This window comes from Rhinopithecus bieti, unplaced genomic scaffold, assembly GCF_001698545.2.
Source record: "Rhinopithecus bieti isolate Rb0 unplaced genomic scaffold, ASM169854v2 scaffold_36008, whole genome shotgun sequence".
Lineage (NCBI taxonomy): Eukaryota > Metazoa > Chordata > Mammalia > Primates > Cercopithecidae > Rhinopithecus > Rhinopithecus bieti.
The window spans coordinates 1,773,940-1,779,152 of record NW_016816204.1 but is presented as its reverse complement, the minus strand read 5'-3'; the positions used below and the strand labels follow the sequence as shown (position 1 = coordinate 1,779,152).

The window sequence follows — 5,213 nt, the reverse complement described above, 5'->3', positions numbered from 1 at the left end:
TATATATATATATATATTTTTTTTTAAGGAAAATTTAGATAATCTTATATAGCTTAACTTGCAGCATCTACTCAGTCTTGACAAGCCTTTCTGGTAATTTAATTTCACAGAAGGTAGATACAGTAAACCTGGGCCTGCTTTTTTTGTTTGTTTTAAAGAATTAACTTTTATTATGATGGTACAATATGCTTATTGGAGAAAATTTGGAAAATTATTTCAAAAGTAGTATTTTTTAAAATTCAGATAATTGCAGTAGGAGTCTGTTAACAGAAACTTTAAAGGGAATGTGGTCCAAGAAGGAAAGAAAAATTCCTCAGAAGTAAATAATAATTATGTTAATTGGAAATTATAAGTAAGAACTAGAAGCAGAGTCTATAAAAACTGATGAATACTACAAAAGAAATTCCTGATTGGGTGTGGTTGCTCACACCTGTAATTCTAGCACTTTGGGAGGCTGAGGCAGGAGGATCCCTTGAGGCCAGGAGTTCGAGGCTGCAGTGAGCCATGATCGAGCCACTGCACTCCTGCCTGGGCGATAGAGCAAGATCCTGTTTCTAAAACAGAAAGAAATAAATTCTTCCTTGCTTCACTGAGATCTAAAATGGACATTTAGTCACTGGCCACATGTGACTTGAGGTGTGTATAGTCCAAACTGCTATGTACTGCAAGTATAAAATACACATTGGATTATTTATGTGTTGAAATAATATTTCCTGTATATTGTGTTAAGTAAAATGTTATTAAAATTAATTTTATCTTTTTCTTATGAATGTGACTACTGGCCTAGTTAAAATTATATATATGGCTCACATATTCTGTTGGACTGCACTGTGCTTTAGGCCTAGTAATACTAATTTTGAAATATTTGAAAATTTAAAGTTAAGATACTGGATAGTGAACCAAGGTTTTAATAATTTCCTTATAAACAGTAACTGTTTTTTTGAGACAGGGTCACTCTGTCACCCAGGCTGGAGCTTGGTGGCCTGATCATGGCTCACTGCAGCCTTGACCTCCCAGGCTCAAGCAATCCTCCCACCTCAGCCTCCCAAGTAGCTAGGACCAAAGGCGTGTGACACCATGCCTAGCTAATAAAATTTTTTTTTTTTGGTAGAGACAGGTCTCACTATGTTGCCCAGGCTAGTCTTGAACTCCTGGCTCAAGCTATTTTCCCGCCTTGACCTCCCAAAGTATTGGCATTACAGGCATGAGCCCGTCTCTACAAATAATTAAAAAAAAATTAATTGGGTGTGGTGATGCACACCTGTAGTCCCAGCTACTAGGGAGGCTGAGGCTGTATTGCCTGAGCTCAGAAGGTTGAGGTTTCAGTGAGCTGTGATCGGGCCACTGCAGTGCAGGCTGGGTGACAGAGAGAGATTGTCTTAAAAAAAAAAAAAAATTCTTCTGTGTTGTATCATGTATCAGAATTTTTTTTTTGATAGCTGAGTAGTATTTCAGTGTTCAGCATTTTTATTAATGACATGGATAGAATATTTAGACTTGCTTTGCAAATCCATATACGACCTGGAATTGGCAATGAAAATAAGTTGTATTGTTGAAGGGTTTTTTTCAGACTAGAGATTGAAAATAGTTATCAGACTGAAAGAATTGACTTAATTGATTAAAACGTATTCAACATTGATAAGTGCAAAATCCCATATATGATTTAAAAAGTTAGTGTTATTGTAAATGGATGTGATGTGGCTTAATAGCAGGTAATATGAAAAATACCTGGAGGGTTTCACTTGACAGCATGTTCATCATGAGTCCACCGTGCGATCTGGGCTCTATTAATAGAAGCATGGTGTCCAGAATGAGGACTGTGATTGTCCCAAAGTATTGTGTTCATGTCTAGGTGCCTTACTTTAATGGTAAACATTTAAAAACAAAGGCATATTCAAGAGAGAAACCAGAATGATCTAATGGGAAGGTAACTAGCCACTTAGTATTAAAATAAAGCTGTTGTAAGGTAGAGTGGACTGCCTTGGGAGGTAATCAGATCTATGTCACAGGATTTGTTCAAGCAGAAGCTGGATGAACACTTGGCAGGGACATTGTAGACTATTTTAGTTTCACTAGTTGGGTATAGGAGTGGAAAAGGTGCCTAATTATATAGAATATCTTTGTGGATTTTCAACCCGATATTAATATTTTGTAATCACAGAACATTGCAGGATACTGGGGTTTAAAGTGTTAATAGTGATTGTCTCTAGGGGATGGGATAGGAGACTGTCATTTCCCATGTTATGTACTTCTTTATTTAATTTTAGTTTCTACAATGAGTATATATTGCTCTATTAAAACAGTTGTAAGCACTTGTTTCTTGGCTAGTGACATTGGTGCAAAAAAAAAAATTCTTGTTTTGTAAATCAGCACAAATTAATACTTTAAAATTTTTCAAAAGTAACTTAGTAAATTAGTATAAACAATTTAAGTGTTTAAAACCCTCAGGCCGGGTGCGGTGGCTCAAGCCTGTAATCCCAGCACTTTGGGAGGCTGAGACGGGCGGATCACGAGGTCAGGAGATCGAGACCATCCTGGCTAACCCGGTGAAACCCCGTCTCTACTAAAAAATACAAAACCTAGCCATGCGAGGTGGCGGGCGCCTGTAGTCCCAGCTACTTGGGAGGCTGAGGCAGGAGAATGGCATAAACCCAGGAGGCGGACCTTGCAGTGAGCTGAGATCCGGCCACTGCACTCCAGGCTGGGCGACAGAGTGAGACTCCGTCTCAAAAAAAAAAAAAAAAAAAAAAAAAACCTCTGTATTGGCAGATTTGTGTATTCATGGACGTTGGATATATGGACTTTTTTGCCATTGGAAGACTGATTTGCTTCATGAGCCTTTATTCTTTTCTGTAGTTGATGTGGCTGGTGACAGTGAAAGTTAGCTGGGCTATTACAGATCATTCTGCATGCTCAGATTTACCTTCAGCTCCAAGGTTTGGATTATCAGGTAATTAAACAGTAAGATTTACCTTCAGCTCCAAGGTTTGGATTATCAGATAATTAAACAGTAGGCCCTGACCGCTGCTGCCTAGTACCCTTGTCTAAAGGCTTAGTCCTAAAAGGAAATGAGAGTGGAAAAAATTGTTGCATTCTTAGGAAAATATTTCCTTCTAACCCAGACATCTTTTGTTTTTCCCCAGATCGTTCTGTTATATCCCCCAGAGACCAAGGGTTGGCCCTTTATGCTTATTAGGAAAGAAGGATTATGACCAACACTTGCCTCCTGGATATGTTTAGGATAAATGTTGCTAAGCTGCTTTAGTAAATAGATCGTAAACAAAAACTGAGCCACACCTCCTCCTGCCATTATTATCTTAGTAAATGTTTGCTTAGGATTTTGATTACTTAAATGCTGTAGTTCTCTCATGTACTTAAAAAATCTATAATTAAAGAGATGTATTAATATGCTTCCTTTGCCTTAGCTCAGTAATGCCCTTTTGATGATTTTTTGAGCCAGGCATTTAGCAGTCTAAATGGTGGACAATCTTGGACATTGCTGCTTGCTGTCAACATAAAGCTGTTTGGTGTTTGAGATGGTAGTGCTAGGAAAAATGTGTTAGCATTTGCTAAAAGAGCTTTCACAGGCTGGTCGCTTTCAATGTTTAAAAAAGGTTTATATAAAACTGTTTATACTTCGCTACAGTGTTCCCAAAAGCTTTCTAGTCTTGTTAGTGAAGCATGTGGGGCATATGAATTGTGGTTTAAACTCTAAATGGCCACAAACATTTTTCTTTAATATGACTCTTAACTTACTTTCTCTAAACTTCAGTTTGATATGTAGTAGTTATTGGTACCATAGTAGTTGTGTAGTTCAAACTCGCCAGTCATGAGTTTTCATTCTTGGATATGTTAGTGTCTTTGAGGTCAGGAAGAAAGAACAGAAGTCACTAATGTTAATAGCAGAAACTTTAACATTATAGGAATAAAAGTGGTAATAATAGATGAGCAGAAACCTTAATTCAAGAAATACTTGTTTCAAAAAATTATTATTCTGTACCTTCTGTGTAAAATGCCCATTACTAGGCCTGGGCCCTGGACTTTAAAAGAGCATATAGTCTAGTTGTAATGGATCGATAATTTAAAATGTAAAGGGAGGGGTAAGGGAAGCAGCCGTATATGAATTCCTTAGAAGGAAAGTTGGTGTTATTTTCCCTTTTTCTTTCCTTTTCTTTCTTTTTTTTTTTGGAGATGGTATCTTGCTCTGTTGCCTGGGCTGGATCGACGTGATGCGATCTCAGCTCACTGCAACTTTCGCCTCCTAGGTTCAAGTGATTTTTGTGCCTCACCTCCTGAGTAGCTGGGACTGCAGGTGCACACCACTATGTCTGGCTAATTTTTGTGTTTTTATTAGAGATGGGGTTTCACCATGTTGGTCAGGCTGGTCTTGAACTCCTGGCCTTAAGTGATCCTCCCCCCTCCAACTCCCAAAGTGCTGGGATTTCAGGCGTGAGCCACCACACCTGGCCTGTTTCCCCTTTTTCTGTTTCTTACCTTTGACTTGAAGTTCAAGAGTGAGCTGTGTAGGCACCAGGGCAACAAGATGTTTATTATATTTCTAGGAACTCCATATTCTTTCTGCTTTTAAGTTGGCATGGGAGCAGGGATGAGCAGTGGTATTGTTGGGGTTATCTTTAGGTACAATTGCTGCTTTAGTAGTCTTTAGGACTTACAGGCTTTTGGGAGTTAATGCAGCTGGATAAATATTTTAAACGAATGAGAAAACCTAGACCGGACACTGGGAGCAGAGTTACAGTCTAAGTAAAAATCACTGGAAAAAGCTTTCAAATTCTGTTAATATAGCAAAACTAATAATTATAGTAATCAAGAAGAATTTATTTGGGAAAAGTGAAGGGGAAGTTGGAGTAAACTTATATGAATAAGTATCCTGGGGGCTCTGAGAAATTGTTTCCACTCTTTCCTCTTTGCTTATATGTCCAACAAATCAAAAATAGCTTCCTGGAGTGAAGAAGAGAGCCAATCATGTATAGCAATAAAGTAAGTATATCCCACATGCTGGATTTAGCTTTTAGATTGAACAAATGTTAGAAAAGACTCTTTTCCTCTGGTTTGTGCTATTTATTTTAGATAAAATGGGGCAGAAAGACAAAGAGTCTTTCTAGAAAGTTTATGCTAAGCAAAGAAATGTGGATTTTTAATTGTCTTGAGAAAAGAAATGTTGAGTACTGATAGCCATGATGTTGACATCTCAG

The 5,213-nt window shown here is 37.9% G+C and overlaps 1 protein-coding gene across 2 annotated transcripts in view; it reads left to right on the top strand.

The window, feature by feature from the left end:
- MCU (mitochondrial calcium uniporter) overlaps positions 1-5,213 on the top strand; it is a 214,478-nt gene that overhangs the window by 43,047 nt on the left and 166,218 nt on the right. The window lies entirely within an intron of this gene.